Source organism: Pseudophryne corroboree, chromosome 2, assembly GCF_028390025.1.
Source record: "Pseudophryne corroboree isolate aPseCor3 chromosome 2, aPseCor3.hap2, whole genome shotgun sequence".
NCBI classification, from domain to species: Eukaryota; Metazoa; Chordata; class Amphibia; order Anura; family Myobatrachidae; genus Pseudophryne; species Pseudophryne corroboree.
In genome coordinates, this window is record NC_086445.1 from 388,945,073 (window position 1) to 388,965,318 (window position 20,246).

The following is a 20,246-nucleotide window of genomic DNA, read 5'->3' on the forward strand; positions in this document are numbered from 1 at the left end:
GTTTAGGCCAAAAGGTTAGGCGAGGTAGCTGCACAGAGCCCTTGGATGTATATACTGGGAGGACAACATTTTTTTTTAAATAATGCATTTAAAAAAAGATGCATTAGGAAAGGCTCAAGATATCAGTTCACAAAAAGATGATTAAGGCAAAGAAGTATAAAAAAAGACTATTTTAAATGCAATTTATTTAATTTATTTTAATTTAATTTTTTTATTTAATTAATTTACTTTAATTTATTTAGAATCAAATTCTTCATTTAATAAAAGAGATCTTTGATATGCAGAAAGTTCAGCATATGAGTGTGGAGAGTATTTTTTATATTCATTTAATTTAAATTTAGTTAATTTATAATTATTATTAATAGATGAGACATAAAGCAAGCGCTTGGACCCCGAAACGTCGGATCACTATTTGTGTGAAATATATTTGACTTTCAAACAGACTTAGAGTGCCGCTTGCTTTATGTCTCATCTACCTACCTACTTCTGAGATGGCACCTAAGCAGTGAAGTGTGGAGGGGGAGTGCCGGTCCGCACAGTCTTCCTTAATTATTATTAATAATATTAATGTTAATTAATTACAATGTGGCGATGAGAAGAGTTATGAAAATAGGACAATCAGTTATACTAACAATATTAGCTACAGACACCACACCCTGAAATGGACGAAGCACACCTGGATGTAATCTGGAAGGATACAGCACAAAATCTAAAAAAAAGATGTCTTTTATTTTAGGTGGACTGACAGAACACCCCTAGATGGACGGAGCAGTTGCTGGATGTATACTGGAATGGCACAGCATAAAATATTAATTGAAATAAAAATATATATATTATTTTTTATATCACACACTGCAGTTACAGTGTTGCACAAATGAGTCAAAAATATGTAGAAGTACTTTTTATATCACACACTGGTGGTTACAGTGTTGCACAACTAAATTAGACATATATATATATATATAAAATAATTACACACTGCGGTTCCCTGCACTGACAGCGTTGCACAATGCGTATATGAGTAGGAAATAATATATTGTGGTCTGACCGGCAGTGTCACAGTACTTATGAAAATAAAATAAAAATTGTATAGTACACTGGGGAACAGCACAAAAAAAGAAATAATTATTTTTTATAATTATAATTTTAGGCTTTTTTGTTTTTTTAGCTGTTATTATTTTAATTTTACACTGGGGTGGAGCCCCTGGATGGATGGACAGTTCACCACTTTCAGATACAGCAGACAGAGCACCCCTTTCAAATACTGTACATAACAGAAATATATTTTTGGCTTTGGATCACACACAGAGGATATATAGCAGTAGTATATGGCAGCCGCTGTACTAGTAGTCAGAGTGATGCACCCATATAAATATATTTTTTGCTCTGGATCACACAAACAGGATATATAGCAGTAGTGTATGGCAGACACAGTACTAGTAATCAGAGTGACGCACCAATTAAATATATTTTTACTTTGGATCATACACAGATATAGCAGTAGTGTTAGTTTGTGGCAGCCACAGTACTGATTGACGCACCAATGAAATTAAATATATTTTTGGCTTTGGCTCACACACAGATATATAGCAGTAATGTACAGCAGTACACAGCCCCTTATAGACAGAGAACAACACCTGGTCCATCCTATACACAGCCACAGTATGCTAGTGCAGTGCACTACTGTACTGTTCAGAGACCTACACAGTGACTGACACAGCACACCTACGCAAGCAGCACTGCTCTCTCCTGCCCCTCTCTGCTCTCTCCTGCCCCCCTGCTCTCTCATGCCCCCTTTGCTCTCTCCTGCCCCCTCTGCTCTCTCCTGCCTCCTCTGCTCTCTCCTGCCCCTTTCCTAACTACAGCAGCACAAAAGGAACACGTTCTGTGCATGCTCCAAGACCAGAGTGAAGATGGTGCCGATCACCAGGGACTTATATAGAATCCAAAACCCGTGAGATCCGACAGTAGGATTATGACATTTTGCCTCATTTTCAGGTCTGAGTTTGGCATGAAAAACCGAGCCTGACTCAGATTCAGGCTCGGATCCCCAAGTTCAGGCGGGTTCGGTTCTCAGAAAATTGAACCCACTCATATCTACTTTAAACTAGAGATGAGCGGGTTCGGTTCCTCGGAAACCGAACCCGCCCGAACTTCAGGTTTTTTTACACGGGTCCGAGCGACTCGGATCTTCCCGCCTTGCTCGGTTAACCCGAGCGCGCCCGAACGTCATCATCCCGCTATCGGATTCTCGCGAGGCTCGGATTCTATCGTGAGACTCGGATTCTATATAAGGAGCCGCGCGTCGCCGCCATTTTCAAACGTGCATTGAGATTCATAGGGAGAGGACGTGGCTGGCGTCCTCTCCGTTTAGAGAAGAGAGTGAGACAGTAGAGAGAGACACAGTAGTAGTAATTTTGGGGAGCATTATTAGGAGGAGTACTACTATACTACTACTACTTGCTGAAGTGATATAGATTAGATAGTGTGACTGTATTAATTATCTGACTTGTGGGGGAGACACTGACAGTGGGGAGCAGTTAGAGTCTGAGAGCAGGACTCAGGAGTACATATAACGTACAGTGCACACTTTTGCTGCCAGAGTCAGTGCCACACTGCCATTGTGACCACACTGACCACCAGACCAGTATAATATATTTTGTGATTGTCTGCTTAGGAGTACTACTTGCAAGTTGCTGATAGTGTGACCAGTGACCTGACCACCAGTTTAATAATCAATCACCACCACCAGTTTAATATATATATATATATATAATTGTATATAATATATATATATATATATATATATATATATATAATATTGTATACCACCTACCCGTGGTTTTTTTTTTTTTCATTCTTCTTTATACATACTACTATAGTAGCTTACTGTAGCAGTCTGCGGTGCTGCTGAGCTGACAGTGTCCAGCAGGTCCGTCATCAGTCATTACATAATAAATATATATACCTGTCCGGCTGCAGTACTAGTGATATTATATATACATATATATTGATTTCATCTCATTATCATCCAGTCTATATTAGCAGCAGACACAGTACGTTAGTCCATGGCTGTAGCTACCTCTGTGTCGGCACTCGGCAGTCCATCCATAATTGTATATTACCTCCCCGTGGTTTTTTTTTTTCTTTCTTCTTTGTACATACTACTATAGTATAGTAGCTTACTGTAGCAGTCTGCGGTGCTGCTGAGCTGACAGTGTCCAGCAGGTCCGTCATCAGTCATTACATAATAAATATACATACCTGTCCGGCTGCAGTACTAGTGATATTATATTGATTTCATCTCATTATCATCCAGTCTATATTAGCAGCAGACACAGTACGTTAGTCCACGGCTGTAGCTACCTCTGTGTCGGCACTCGGCAGTCCATCCATAATTGTATACCACCTCCCCGTGGTTTTTTTTTCTTTTCTTCTTTGTACATACTACTATAGTATAGTAGCTTACTGTAGCAGTCTGCGGTGCTGCTGAGCTGACAGTGTCCAGCAGGTCCGTCATCAGTCATTACATAATAAATATACATACCTGTCCGGCTGCAGTACTAGTGATATTATATTGATTTCATCTCATTATCATCCAGTCTATATCAGCAGCAGACACAGTACGTTAGTCCACGGCTGTAGCTACCTCTGTGTCGGCACTCGGCAGTCCATCCATAATTGTATACCACCTACCCGTGGTTTTTTTTTTTGCTTTCTTCTTTGTACATACTACTATAGTATAGTAGCTTACTGTAGCAGTATGCGGTGCTGCTGAGCTGACAGTGTCCAGCAGGTCCGTCATCAGTCATTACATAATAAATATACATACCTGTCCGGCTGCAGTACTAGTGATATTATATTGATTTAATCTCATTATCATCCAGTCTATATTAGCAGCAGACACAGTACGTTAGTCCACGGCTGTAGCTACCTCTGTGTCGGCACTCGGCAGTCCATCCATAATTGTATACCACCTCCCCGTGGTTTTTTTTTTCTTTCTTCTTTGTACATACTACTATAGTATAGTAGCTTACTGTAGCAGTCTGCGGTGCTGCTGAGCTGACAGTGTCCAGCAGGTCCGTCATCAGTCATTACATAATAAATATACATACCTGTCCGGCTGCAGTACTAGTGATATTATATTGATTTCATCTCATTATCATCCAGTCTATATTAGCAGCAGACACAGTACGTTAGTCCACGGCTGTAGCTACCTCTGTGTCGGCACTCGGCAGTCCATCCATAATTGTATACCACCTCCCCGTGGTTTTTTTCTTTTCTTTCTTCTTTGTACATACTACTATAGTATAGTAGCTTACTGTAGCAGTCTGCGGTGCTGCTGAGCTGACAGTGTCCAGCAGGTCCGTCATCAGTCATTACATAATAAATATACATACCTGTCCGGCTGCAGTACTAGTGATATTATATTGATTTAATCTCATTATCATCCAGTCTATATTAGCAGCAGACACAGTACGTTAGTCCACGGCTGTAGCTACCTCTGTGTCGGCACTCGGCAGTCCATCCATAATTGTATACCACCTCCCCGTGGTTTTTTTTTTCTTTCTTCTTTGTACATACTACTATAGTATAGTAGCTTACTGTAGCAGTCTGCGGTGCTGCTGAGTTGACAGTGTCCAGCAGGTCCGTCATCAGTCATTACATAATAAATATACATACCTGTCCGGCTGCAGTACTAGTGATATTATATTGATTTCATCTCATTATCATCCAGTCTATATTAGCAGCAGACACAGTACGTTAGTCCACGGCTGTAGCTACCTCTGTGTCGGCACTCGGCAGTCCATCCATAATTGTATACCACCTCCCCGTGGTTTTTTTCTTTTCTTTCTTCTTTGTACATACTACTATAGTATAGTAGCTTACTGTAGCAGTCTGCGGTGCTGCTGAGCTGACAGTGTCCAGCAGGTCCGTCATCAGTCATTACATAATAAATATACATACCTGTCCGGCTGCAGTACTAGTGATATTATATTGATTTCATCTCATTATCATCCAGTCTATATTAGCAGCAGACACAGTACGTTAGTCCACGGCTGTAGCTACCTCTGTGTCGGCACTCGGCAGTCCATCCATAATTGTATACCACCTCCCCGTGGTTTTTTTTCTCTTTCTTCTTTGTACATACTACTATAGTATAGTAGCTTACTGTAGCAGTCTGCGGTGCTGCTGAGCTGACAGTGTCCAGCAGGTCCGTCATCAGTCATTACATAATAAATATACATACCTGTCCGGCTGCAGTACTAGTGATATTATATTGATTTCATCTCATTATCATCCAGTCTATATTAGCAGCAGACACAGTACGGTAGTCCACAGCTGTAGCTACCTCTGTGTCGGCACTCGGCAGTCCATCCATAATTGTATACTAGTATCCATCCATCTCCATTGTTTACCTGAGGTGCCTTTTAGTTGTGCCTATTAAAATATGGAGAACAAAAATGTTGAGGTTCCAAAATTAGGGAAAGATCAAGATCCACTTCCACCTCGTGCTGAAGCTGCTGCCACTAGTCATGGCCGAGACGATGAAATGCCAGCAACGTCGTCTGCCAAGGCCGATGCCCAATGTCATAGTACAGAGCATGTAAAATCCAAAACACCAAATATCAGTAAAAAAAGGACTCCAAAATCTAAAATAAAATTGTCGGAGGAGAAGCGTAAACTTGCCAATATGCCATTTACCACACGGAGTGGCAAGGAACGGCTGAGGCCCTGGCCTATGTTCATGGCTAGTGGTTCAGCTTCACATGAGGATGGAAGCACTCAGCCTCTCGCTAGAAAAATGAAAAGACTCAAGCTGGCAAAAGCACCGCAAAGAACTGTGCGTTCTTCGAAATCCCAAATCCACAAGGAGAGTCCGACTCCAATTGTGTCGGTTGCGATGCCTGACCTTCCCAACACTGGACGTGAAGAGCATGCGCCTTCCACCATTTGCACGCCCCCTGCAAGTGCTGGAAGGAGCACCCGCAGTCCAGTTCCTGATAGTCAGATTGAAGATGTCAGTGTTGAAGTACACCAGGATGAGGAGGATATGGGTGTTGCTGGCGCTGGGGAGGAAATGGACCAGGAGGATTCTGATGGTGAGGTGGTTTGTTTAAGTCAGGCACCCGGGGAGACACCTGTTGTCCGTGGGAGGAATAGGGCCATTGACATGCCTGGTCAAAATACCAAAAAAATCAGCTCTTCGGTGTGGAAGTATTTCACCAGAAATGCGGACAACATTTGTCAAGCCGTGTGTTGCCTTTGTCAAGCTGTAATAAGTAGGGGTAAGGACGTTAACCACCTCGGAACATCCTCCCTTATACGTCACCTGCAGCGCATTCATAATAAGTCAGTGACAAGTTCAAAAACTTTGGGCGACAGCGGAAGCAGTCCACTGACCAGTAAATCCCTTCCTCTTGTAACCAAGCTCACGCAAACCACCCCAACAACTCCCTCAGTGTCAATTTCCTCCTTCCCCAGGAATGCCAATAGTCCTGCAGGCCATGTCACTGGCAATTCTGACGATTCCTCTCCTGCCTGGGATTCCTCCGATGCATCCTTGCGTGTAACGCCTACTGCTGCTGGCGCTGCTGTTGTTGCTGCTGGGAGTCGATGGTCATCCCAGAGGGGAAGTCATAAGCCCACTTGTACTACTTCCAGTAAGCAATTGACTGTCCAACAGTCCTTTGCGAGGAAGATGAAATATCACAGCAGTCATCCTGCTGCAAAGCGGATAACTGAGGCCTTGACAACTATGTTGGTGTTAGACGTGCGTCCGGTATCCGCCGTTAGTTCACAGGGAACTAGACAATTTCTTGAGGTAGTGTGCCCCCGTTACCAAATACCATCTAGGTTCCACTTCTCTAGGCAGGCGATACCGATAATGTACACGGACGTCAGAAAAAGACTCACCAGTGTCCTAAAAAATGCAGTTGTACCCAATGTCCACTTAACCACGGACATGTGGACAAGTGGAGCAGGGCAGGGTCAGGACTATATGACTGTGACAGCCCACTGGGTAGATGTATGGAGTCCCGCCGCAAGAACAGCAGCGGCGGCACCAGTAGCAGCATCTCGCAAACGCCAACTCTTTCCTAGGCAGGCTACGCTTTGTATCACCGCTTTCCAGAATACGCACACAGCTAAAAACCTCTTACGGCAACTGAGGAAGATCATCGCAGAATGGCTTACCCCAATTGGACTCTCCTGTGGATTTGTGGCATCGGACAACGCCAGCAATATTGTGTGTGCATTAAATATGGGCAAATTCCAGCACGTCCCATGTTTTGCACATACCTTGAATTTGATGGTGCAGAATTTTTAAAAAAACGACAGGGGCGTGCAAGAGATGCTGTCGGTGGCCAGAAGAATTGCGGGACACTTTCGGCGTACAGGCACCACGTACAGAAGACTGGAGCACCACCAAAAACAACTGAACCTGCCCTGCCATCATCTGAAGCAAGAAGTGGTAACGAGGTGGAATTCAACCCTCTATATGCTTCAGAGGTTGGAGGAGCAGCAAAAGGCCATTCAAGCCTATACAATTGAGCACGATATAGGAGGTGGAATGCACCTGTCTCAAGCGCAGTGGAGAATGATTTCAACATTGTGCAAGGTTCTGATGCCCTTTGAACTTGCCACACGTGAAGTCAGTTCAGACACTGCCAGCCTGAGTCAGGTCATTCCCCTCATCAGGCTTTTGCAGAAGAAGCTGGAGACATTGAAGGAGGAGCTAACACGGAGCGATTCCGCTAGGTATGTGGGACTTGTGGATGGAGCCCTTAATTCGCTTAACAAGGATTCACGGGTGGTCAATCTGTTGAAATCAGAGCACTACATTTTGGCCACCGTGCTCGATCCTAGATTTAAAGCCTACCTTGGATCTCTCTTTCCGGCAGACACAAGTCTGCTGGGGTTCAAAGACCTGCTGGTGACAAAATTGTCAAGTCAAGCGGAACGCGACCTGTCAACATCTCCTCCTTCACATTCTCCCGCAACTGGGGGTGCGAGGAAAAGGCTCAGAATTCCGAGCCCACCCGCTGGCGGTGATGCAGGGCAGTCTGGAGCGACTGCTGATGCTGACATCTGGTCCGGACTGAAGGACCTGACAACGATTACGGACATGTCGTCTACTGTCACTGCATATGATTCTCTCACCATTGAAAGAATGGTGGAGGATTATATGAGTGACCGCATCCAAGTAGGCACGTCACACAGTCCGTACTTATACTGGCAGGAAAAAGAGGCAATTTGGAGGCCCTTGCACAAACTGGCTTTATTCTACCTAAGTTGCCCTCCCACAAGTGTGTACTCCGAAAGAGTGTTTAGTGCCGCCGCTCACCTTGTCAGCAATTGGCGTACGAGGTTACATCCAGAAAATGTGGAGAAGATGATGTTCATTAAAATGAATTATAATCAATTCCTCCGTGGAGACATTCACCAGTAGCAATTGCCTCCACAAAGTACACAGGGAGCTGAGATGGTGGATTCCAGTGGGGACGAATTGATAATCTGTGAGGAGGGGGATGTACACGGTGATATATCGGAGGATGATGATGAGGTGGAGATCGTGCCTCTGTAGAGCCAGTTTGTGCAAGGAGCGATTAATTGCTTCTTTTTTGGTGGGGGTCCAAACCAACCCGTCATTTCAGTCACAGTCGTGTGGCAGACCCTGTCACTGAAATGATGGGTTGGTTAAAGTGTGCATGTCCTGTTTATACAACATAAGGGTGGGTGGGAGGGCCCAAGGACAATTCCATCTTGCACCTCTTTATTCTTTAATTTTTCTTAAATTAATTAATTAATTAATTTTTCTTAATTTAATTTTTTGCGTCATGTGCTGTTTGGGGAGGGTTTTTTGGAAGGGCCATCCTGCGTGCCACTGCAGTGCCACTCCTAGATGGGCCCGGTGTTTGTGTCGGCCACTAGGGTCGCTTATCTTACTCACACAGCTACCTCATTGCGCCTCTTTTTTTCTTTGCGTCATGTGCTGTTTGGGGAGGGTTTTTTGGAAGGGACATCCTGCGTGACACTGCAGTGCCACTCTTAGATGGGCCCGGTGTTTGTGTCGGCCATTAGGGTCGCTTAGCTTACTCACACAGCTACCTCATTGCGCCTCTTTTTTTCTTTGCGTCATGTGCTGTTTGGGGAGGGTTTTTTGGAAGGGACATCCTGCGTGACACTGCAGTGCCACTCCTAGATGGGCACGGTGTTTGTGTCGGCCACTAGGGTCGCTTATCTTACTCACACAGCTACCTCATTGCGCCTCTTTTTTTCTTTGCGTCATGTGCTGTTTGGGGAGGGTTTTTTGGAAGGGCCATCCTGCGTGCCACTGCAGTGCCACTCCTAGATGGGCCCGGTGTTTGTGTCGGCCACTAGGGTCGCTTATCTTACTCACACAGCTACCTCATTGCGCCTCTTTTTTTCTTTGCGTCATGTGCTGTTTGGGGAGGGTTTTTTGGAAGGGACATCCTGCGTGACACTGCAGTGCCACTCCTAGATGGGCCCGGTGTTTGTGTCGGCCACTAGGGTCGCTTAGCTTACTCACACAGCTACCTCATTGCGCCTCTTTTTTTCTTTGTGTCATGTGCTGTTTGGGGAGGGTTTTTTGGAAGGGACATCCTGCGTGACACTGCAGTGCCACTCCTAGATGGGCCCGGTGTTTGTGTCGGCCACTAGGGTCGCTTATCTTACTCACACAGCTACCTCATTGCGCCTCTTTTTTTCTTTGCGTCATGTGCTGTTTGGGGAGGGTTTTTTGGAAGGGACATCCTGCGTGCCACTGCAGTGCCACTCCTAGATGGGCCCGGTGTTTGTGTCGGCCACTAGGGTCGCTTATCTTACTCACACAGCTACCTCATTGCGCCTCTTTTTTTCTTTGCGTCATGTGCTGATTGGGGAGGGTTTTTTGGAAGGGACATCCTGCGTGACACTGCAGTGCCACTCCTAGATGGGCCAGGTGTTTGTGTCGGCCACTAGGGTCGCTTAGCTTACTCACACAGCTACCTCATTGCGCCTCTTTTTTTCTTTGCGTCATGTGCTGTTTGGGGAGGGTTTTTTGGAAGGGACATCCTGCGTGACACTGCAGTGCCACTCCTAGATGGGCCAGGTGTTTGTGTCGGCCACTAGGGTCGCTTAGCTTAGTCATCCAGCGACCTCGGTGCAAATTTTAGGACTAAAAATAATATTGTGAGGTGTGAGGTATTCAGAATAGACTGAAAATGAGTGGAAATTATGGTTTTTGAGGTTAATAATACTTTGGGATCAAAATGACCCCCAAATTCTATGATTTAAGCTGTTTTTTAGTGTTTTTTGAAAAAAACACCCGAATCCAAAACGCACCCGAATCCGACAAAAAAAAATAGGTGAGGTTTTGCCAAAACGCGGTCGAACCCAAAACACGGCCGCGGAACCGAACCCAAAACCAAAACACAAAACCCGAAAAATTTCCGGCGCTCATCTCTACTTTAAACACCTTTTTTCCAGGTAAATATGACCCACTTGTCTACTCTAACTTCATAATAAAACCGAGTACATCCACTAAATAATATTGTCAGTCTCTCAACCCTTTTAACATGTGACAACCTTTTGTGTGTCAACATTTGCATGTCGACCTTTTGACCCTGTTGGCCAATCGACTGTTGACTATCTAGTGTCGACCTATTTGTCTATATACTGTACTGTTCAGAGGCGGAACTACCGCCAGTGCAAGCAGTGCATTGCACTGGGGCCCGCCTCTGTCCAGGGGCCCAAGCATGTAATGAGTCAAATTGACTCATTACATGCCGCTGTGCGCTGCGGGCAACCGCTGCCCGCAGCGCACAGCCGCCCACAGAGGAGAGGAGCAGCGGCACGGACGGGGGAAGGAGGAGGAGGGAGGTGAAGGAGGGACCCGCAGCAGCGCTTTCTTTCTTTCTTTCTTTCTTTCTCTTTTTCTTTCTTTCCTACAAAAAAGGGGGACTGTGTGCCGCAATGTGTAAAAACGGGGAATCTGCCTGCCGCAATGTGTAAAAACGGGGAATCTGCCTGCCGCAATGTGTAAAAACGGGGAATCTGCCTGCCGCAATGTGTAAAAATGGGGAATCTGCCTGCCGCTATGTGTAAAAATGGGGAATCTGCCTGCCGTAATGTGTAAAAACAGGGAATCTGCCTGCCGCTATGTGTAACAAGGACACGCTGTCTGCCACAATGTGTAAAAAGGGGGAATCTGCCTGCCGTAATGTGTAAAAAGGGGGAATCTGCCTGCCGCAATGTGTAAAAAGGGGGAATCTGCCTGCCGCTATGTGTAACAAGGACATGCTGTCTGCCGCAATGTGTAAAAAGGGGGAATCTGCCTGCCGCTATGTGTAACAAGGACACGCTGTCTGCCGCAATGTGTAAAAAGGGGGAATCTGCCTGCCGTAATGTGTAAAAAGGGGGAATCTGCCTGCCGCAATGTGTAAAAAGGGGGAATCTGCCTGCTGCTATGTGTAACAAGGACACGCTGTCTGCCGCAATGTGTAAAAAGGGGGAATCTGCCTGCCGTAATGTGTAACAAGGGCACGCTGTCTGCCGTAATGTGTAAAAAGGGGACGCTGTCTGCCATTATGTGTAAAAAGGGCACGCTGTCTGCCGTTATGTGTAAAACGTGTACGCTGTCTGCCGCTATGTTTAACAAGGGCACGCTGTCTGCCGTTATGTGAAAAAAGTGTACGCTGTCTGACGCTATGTTTAACAAGGGCACGCTGTCTGCCGTTATGTGAAAAAAGTGTACGCTGTCTGCCACTATGTGTAACAAGGGCACGCTGTCTGCCGTTATGTGTAAAAAGGGCACGCTGTCTGCCGTTATGTGTAAGGTCTCTACCTGGTGTAGTGTTGCTACTGTGCGGCGTAATTTGAATAATGGAGACTACTGTGCACCGTTTTATGAATTGGTATTATTTTGTGGCCACATACCAACACCCTTATATGGAATATTGTATATTTTACAAAGAGTCATTGTGACTAATAATGTATTTTAGACCATAAAAACACAGTATACAATATAGACTTATTTGGTTGATTATTGTTCTTGTGCATTTGACTAGGGTCTGACATCATTCCAGGAATTGGGGCACATGAATTAGTTGGACATAAATGTGGCAAGGTTAGCACAATTTGTAGCTAATTATTAATGTTATCATCAGGACATAATATTTCAACTTGTTCAACATGAAACCAATCTGATCTGCTAAATGCTAACAGCAGCACAGAGAAGTACGTTAGTAGTAAGGATCTCATGAAACCGCTGATAGATTATGATGTATGTGAAATGAAGTTCACACATCAAACATAGTTTGGTCAAATGGCAATAAAATTTCTTTACTTATGTTTTCCTTGTATTAAACACTCTATGCTTTAAAGGGTAAACTAGGTGGCAGAGGCCGCAAATGCTCTTTAATGTAACACTCATTTAATGTAACACTCAATTATGCTTGTGCATTTCCATGAGAATTATGACTGACCACGCCTGACGTAGACCTGACTTCAAATGTTGCATAATAAATTAAGAAGCATATTTATTGCTAGGCTCTCTCATTACTCTGATGCAAATGAAAGGTCACTGACACTGTTACATTGTAATGTTAAGAAATATAAATCTTGTGCATTATTCCATAAAGATAAGCAATTAAAAAAAGTGCTTTGGAGAAAAGGTCAAAAAAGCCCCAAATTATGTCAAATTCTTGACCATACTGTAAATATTTGAATATACAGTACATGTGATGTGCTTCATTCTTTCCCCAAATGAAATGAGTATTGAACAGGGAATTATAGCACTGTATTGCCCCTAAATATATAATTGTACGAACACTATTGAAGCTATTCTTATTTACATATTCAACAGCCAAGATTTCTACCAATATATACTTCCTTCCTTTTATGTTGCCATTATTAAGGCAAATAAAGATTTAACCATGTTAGAGTATATGGGTTTATTAATACTGTAATTAGGATTTATGTATTGCAAGAGATTCCACCCTCTATATGGCAGCTAGTGCTAGTTTTGACTTGGCTCGTTTAGAAGTCTTTATAATATAATAATGGGCTCATTTATTCATAACCCAAATTTCATAGGTTTAATGAATTTTGTCACTTCATTAACTAAATGATTTCAAAGCACATCATTCCCGATACTGGCAACTGACCAAGCATTGTAAATGTATGAAAGAAAGGATGAGAGGCCATCCTAAGGGAGGATAGGTAAGTAAGTTATGGGGGAAAGCATGGTAATTAAGATGAGTACTTTAGTAATGGGTTTAAGGTTAAAGTTATAAAAGTAATTATCACATTAATACATATAAACAGCCAGCAAACACTAAACAAAACATAATTCTGCATTCCTAACACAAATCCAATCTATCAGTTTTAAAAGGATTTTAGACGTCTTATCGTGGCTCATTACATTTTCTGTCAGTATTATTGGCAATTACAGTTACAGGTACTAAAACTCTGCTTACTGTAATGTGCAGAGAAAGCTGCTCCTGATTCGCCTGCTACCGCTGTGAAGCAGGATACGGCTACCATGATTGGTACTAATAACAGATCCGCCAAGGAGAGTGACAGGCAGCAGAGACTGTGGAGTGACTCACCCTCTCCCATCCAGTTGCAGCAGTTTTTGTTGTCAAAACTTTATTAACAACCATCAAAGTGCCAGAAAGCTCACTTCCTGCTTCTGCAGTTTGGAGAAGCAGATAGCAGCAGCTAGAGGAGGCAATACTAGCCCTGGAGAAGACACCAAATGGAAAGTGACCTCTTCTCCTAGTAAAACTTGGGACACTTAGCACTGCTAGATTGAAGAAAAAACAGATGAAGTATTTCTTCTGTTCTCACTCTCTCCTCCCACCCAGCTTGTCTCCTTTTTAGTTTATTTGGGGTGGGGATTTAGTTGTGAGCCACTAGTGGGCCTACCACTAAAAAGATGCTTATTGTGTGGCGCACTCTTTTTTGAAATGATTATTCTATATTAAAAATTATTAAATCTTTATTTCCATGTTTAAAAAAATTGGCACCAAAAACAGGCAGATTATCCAATCTGGTTGCCTGAAAGTGCAAGAAGGGAAATCTATATAAGATATAAATGTAGATACACAGTCATATATAATAAGTTTATATCTATACAGACAAAGGGGAAAGAGGATTATAAAATTGAGATTAAGCAAGCGATAGTGAAATATTAACAAAATTAGTAAGTGCCCATTTGGCTACTGTTTAGCTCTTATGAGAGACATTGTTAATACAGTAATCCCTGTAACATAATTCAATTGTGTACTCTTAAATAGAGGGAAAGATATATGCACCTGTATATCTATTTGATTGATCCGTAAATTAATTCCCAAGAGCAATGCTACCAGGAAAACAGGGGAAGGGAGGAGAAATAAGAGAAACACCGTAAATACTATAATGGTTTTTGTAACATATATGCACCCTTTGCATCAATCCACGATCCCGTTTCTGGACCTCAGAATCTACAGGGGTAAAGATAACATGTTGGCAACAGAATTATACCGGAAAAAACCCGCCACAAATAGCTTATTGCTCAGTACCAGCTCGCACTTACCCGCTACGGTCCGGAATATCCCCAGAGGTGAATTCCTGAGATTAAGACGCAATTGCTCGGATGACGATGTGTTTAAGATCAAAAGTAAGGAACTGACTGGTAGACTACGTGAAAGAGGATATAGTATGAGGTGCATCAAGAGAGCTAATAGATGCCTTCTCAACACCAATAGGCAGTCCATCATCTTCCAAGAAAATGGAAGATCAAAACAACTGAGGGACTCCTCAGTGAAACCAACAATCCGGTTTGTGGGTGAATTCTGCCAAGAGTGGAAAGAAATTAGGGGAGTTATTAACAAACATTGGCCCCTGTTACTCAATGACTCCGACTTGGCTGCCAATCTTGGTCCAATTGTTTCGATGAGTTGGAAGAAATCACCCAATATTGGGGATAGATTGGTAAGAAGCCACTTCTCCCGTCTACCAAAATGGGAAGACAAGATCAAGGGCACCTATCCTTGTGGATCATGTGCTGCCTGTGCGTATGTTGAAACAAGGCCTGACATCAAGGATAGGGATGGAGAGGGGCTACGAACAAAGGAGTTCTCTAACTGCCAAACAAATAACGTTATCTACTGCATTCAATGCCCATGTAAAATGCTATACGTAGGCATGACCACCAGAATGGTCAAAACACGAATAATGGAACATCTGGGCAATATTAGGAACGTTGAAGCAGACTCCATGCGGTTCAGGAAAATCACCACAGTTGCCAGGCATTTCCAAAAGAAACACTCAAAATCCCCACAAGGACTAAAGTTCTTTTGCCTTGAGAGGTTACGGATGGGCATAAGAGGAGGGGATACCTCTAGAGAACTGCAAAAATTGGAAAGTATGTGGATCTTTAGATTAAATACTATGGCACCGGTAGGCCTAAATGAAAACATCAATTTTGGAGTTTTTCTCCCCACTTGAAATCCACCCGACCCTCTCCTCAGCAGTCTAATAACTGCCCACGGCTAACTGCACTATGATTCGGAAACCCATTTAGCCGATCAATATTCCATCTAACCCCTATACCCCTCCTTCACATAGGATCTCTCATACCCATGTTTTGTTTCCTTCTCTTTTCGCTAATATATCATTTGATCCTTGCCAGCAATTTCAGACTACATCTGCAAATTATATAGCAAGTAGGCAATACATAACAATGATGTTCCCTGAATACACCATGGTCTTTACATGTTTATGTGTGTCCAGACTACTAACATTAATGGATATTCTTCACACCACACTGCCATATCTGGCAGAATGTATCTTCTAGTGACTAAAGTATTATAGTCTTTATTAGATAATCTTATTTCAAGTACGATTTTAACGCATCTCTCCTTCTATTTTATACCATACTGTCTTGCTTTAGTGATGAGAGCATAGTGGTTTCTATTGGTTATTTTTAATCCTAAGGATGGATATTAGTACCATTTGATTACAACATAACTCAGTATCTAAGGATATATTTCAATATTCTTTTACCAACAATTTTCTGCTTTATTTGTACACCAATACATATAGCCATCCAAGTTGTCCCTGCCCATCCATTATATTATATTATACTACTCTATGGTTGGCTATCTATTAATTTATTATCAGACATCCTCATTATTTTTAATCACACAAGTGCTATTCCTGGTTCATATTTTATTTGATAATAAATATTCTCTATCTCCCCTCCCCCCCTTTTTTTCTCTTTAAATTCCCAGCCATCAATTAACTATCTATAACACTATTATAATTTTGCCAGTATCGTATTCTTATTAACAATCAGTTTATTCCTCACATTTATTACTACACATGACTCACACTCATATCAATTAACTAGGGCTTCTCTGTTTATACAATTTTCTATTTTCTCTTCACATTTCACCCAATGAATTTAATTTATCAATTAATTGATATTTTCACTTACAGCAGTCCACCTGTATTTCCAATGACGCTCACACTGTTAGTATCGATATACCATTTGACTTATGCACATTACAGTATTTTATACACAAATAAACTCCTTACTCACCCTGACAAACGGTATCAACACACAGTGCACCTACTAATATCAATATACAAAAAAGTTTTGGACAGCACTTACAGGCTGACTTATAGGATGACTAAGGTTGACTAAATTGGCAGCTTGTATTATCACTCCTTTAATTACACCATTCACACAGACACTCACTTTATATTTATTATCATTATTTATTTTTATTTTTATTTTTATCTATTTTTAATGCACTCCCCTCTGTCTTACTTAGCAGATATATTAATATAACATTTCATATCATATCTCCACTAACTCATTGTTATAACATTTATATATTTCACCTTTAACTACTCATATTTAAAAAAAACTTTTTAAAAATACATTATGGTTACTTGTGGAGAGATTATGTATTACTGCAATATGGACATTATTGTTCTGTGTTACTTATATGCAGATATGCGTGAGTGATTTCTAGGCTACTTAAACCTCCAAAAATGTTTCCATATATAGTACGTTATATTTAGCAGTTTATTATATGCACACTTTGATAGGGATTTAAGGGTAATAATGCCCTATACAAAAATGTCCAGCTTCCGAGAGGTGTTTCAGCCTGATCACTCCCTAATCTTCCCCTTTTCCTTGCAACACCTGATTAACAGGGAATGAGAGACCTTTTTCCAATTTAGGAACCATACACTTAGGTGAACATACAATCAATAAATTATTACTTCTACAACTACGCCCTTAAATAGGACGTCAGCCCCCTCTACGTTATGGATGTGAACAAGCATGAAGTGAAACGTACGTCATCCTTATCCTCCTATAGCGGGACGTGGACGCTTAACCTTTACGGAGGTACGGTAATTATCCGACACGGCGCCCACCTCCCGCTGCGGCTCGAGAAACAGAGAGACCCTCAATAGCGGGACGTGGACGCGTAACCAATACGGAGGTACAGAAATTATCCGATACGGCACCCACCTCCGGCTGCGGCTCGAGGAACAGAGAGACCCTGTCTGCAGCGGTATCGAGGTATCACTCGGTCGCTGGATACGGTAAACACCTGATTTGACCTTTTTGCTCTAGCAACAGTATATGGGCACGGAGACATTACCCATAACGACACTGGGACATCAGAATCTATTTTTCACTGGACAGACAGATAAGAGATAGAGGTGCGGGGATCATACCCGAAAAAAACTTCCCTCTCTGCTGGACTCACTGGCGAATCCCATGCCTTTCAACGAATTCTCCACGGAGTAATTACCAGGTACTCAGGGCTGCCCTCTCATCCACTGTTTGGTATCTATCGGCCCCCCTGCAATGCTCCAAGGTAACAGGGGAGGGGGATACCGAACGTAGACAGTAGAAGCAGCCTGCACTATTCTATCCATTCAGTCCCAGGTGGACGGCTCTTCCCTGCTCTCATTGCTCCCATTCACTGCCTAAATAGGCACATGGGACAAAAGCAGAAAGGGAATCTGTTTCCATACACCTGGGGCTCTTTTTCATTCTCATCTGTACCTTGGTCATTAAATACTATAACACGTTATGAAAGCATTTACCTCTACAAATATATACAACTTAAAACTGTCATTCTAACTCAATTTACCCTCTTTCTTCAATAACATTTAGTTACATGATTTCATTAGAGCAGATTAATGGGTAATTCTTCCTACTACAAACAACCTATTTGTTATTAGCACACTATATTATGGTTTATACTTGTTTGATCCATGTTATGATAGCAATTGCACCTGAGTGACAAAAAGAGGAGCCCTAAGCTGTTCAGACCAGCCATGAATAGGGTTTTCACTCCTGACAAAAAAAGTACTCGAGACAGTGTAACAATTATCTGCTCTCTGGCACTGATTGTCTGATTAGCTGCTGCGCAATGGTGGATGTGAAATCTGTATTAAATTACATTAACACTGTTGCTACAGTCCTGAACAAGTGGATTGATGCAAAGGGTGCATATATGTTACAAAAACCATTATAGTATTTACGGTGTTTCTCTTATTTCTCCTCCCTTCCCCTGTTTTCCTGGTAGCATTACTCTTGGGAATTAATTTACGGATCAATCAAATAGATATACAGGTGCGTATATCTTTCCCTCTATTTAAGAGTACACAATTGAATTATGTTACAGGGATTACTGTATTAACAATGTCTCTCATAAGAGCTAAACAGTAGCCAAATGGGCACTGACTAATTTTGTTAATATTTCACTATCGCTTGCTTAATCTCAATTTTATAATCCTCTTTCCCCTTTGTCTGTATAGATATAAACTTATTATATATAACTGTGTATCTACATTTATATCTTATATAGATTTCCCTTCTAGCACTTTCAGGCAACCAGATTGGATAATCTGCCTGTTTTTGGTGCCAATTTTTTTAAACATGGAAATAAAGATTTAATAATTTTTAATATAGAATAATCGACTTCCGGTGGGTGGCGCATCCAAGATGGCCACATCTTAATTGAGCTCTGCTCCCTTTAGCTCCATCCACCATCATCTGCCTGCTTTCCAGTTGCCTCTCTGGGGCATCTTAACGGGATTGTTTCCCCCGAGCACTGGGGAAACCCGTTGGTGACCTTTCTGGACAGATATACTGGGTGGGGGCCCTGTTCCCCGGAGTCGGGCCCGTGATCGGGCCGCCGCGTGGTGAGTGTCCATGCTCCCCCCCCCCCGTTTGAGTTCACCTGCAGTCAATACTAACCTGCCTACCGTTCCTCTGTTGTGGCCTCAGTGGGGACTGCTGCCTTCTCCCTTCGACTCATTAACTGACTGCTGCTAAACTACGGACCCTGCCCGTGCGCCTGTGGGGCTGCTTCTGGGGTGTCCGGTCTGCTGCCGAGCCGGCGGGGGTGGATATCAAGGGAGGCGTCTACACCTGCTGCTGTCTCCCTAACTACGGGACTCCTGAGGCGGCTGGATTGGGGCCGTGGCGTTGGACCTCGGGCTGGGGTGTTCGGGGCTCCGTCACCCTGGTTGCCGCTCTGCTTTCATCCGCCCGCAGCTTACCTGTATGACTAACCGACGCTGACCCGGCTTCCTCCTACACGGTTACGCCGCTCTTGCTGCTCTGTGTGTGAGTGCCCGGCCCTCCTGGGATCCCCTCCTGCCGGGCACTGATCTGCTTACCCTGGAGGACTGGTTGTCGTCTCCCGTCTGGACGTCCCTGGGGGTGACTTTGCTGCTCCGAGTGATACCCGCTGCTGTAGACGGGTGATATAGCTGGACTCTTCCCTTGCGGTGTGCTGCCTGGCGCCTGCCTTATACATTTGGAATCCCGCTGCTACGTCCTGGCTGCCTGCAGCCTTGCTGGACCTTTGAGGCTGCCTCTGGTGGATGCGGACGTCCCGACGAAAGGCTTCTCAAGGGCGCTGTTGAAGCCGCCAATCCAGGAGTGAACAACCCTTCCTGAGACACCAGGACGCTGAGGGACTATTCTTCACAGAGGGTCCGTTCGGTATTGATACTGCTCCTCTCTGCTCACTGAACACTCTTTCTGCTATCTTTTGCCTCTTCCTTGATCTATTCCTCTATCTGATATTACCCTTGCTCTCTTATTGTTGCCCTTCTCCTCCCCATTTCTCTAATATTGCCTTTTTTCTTATCCCCACGTTAAATATACTCTAGCTGTGCCTGCCTCCATATACTATAGTATTGAAGGCTCACACATT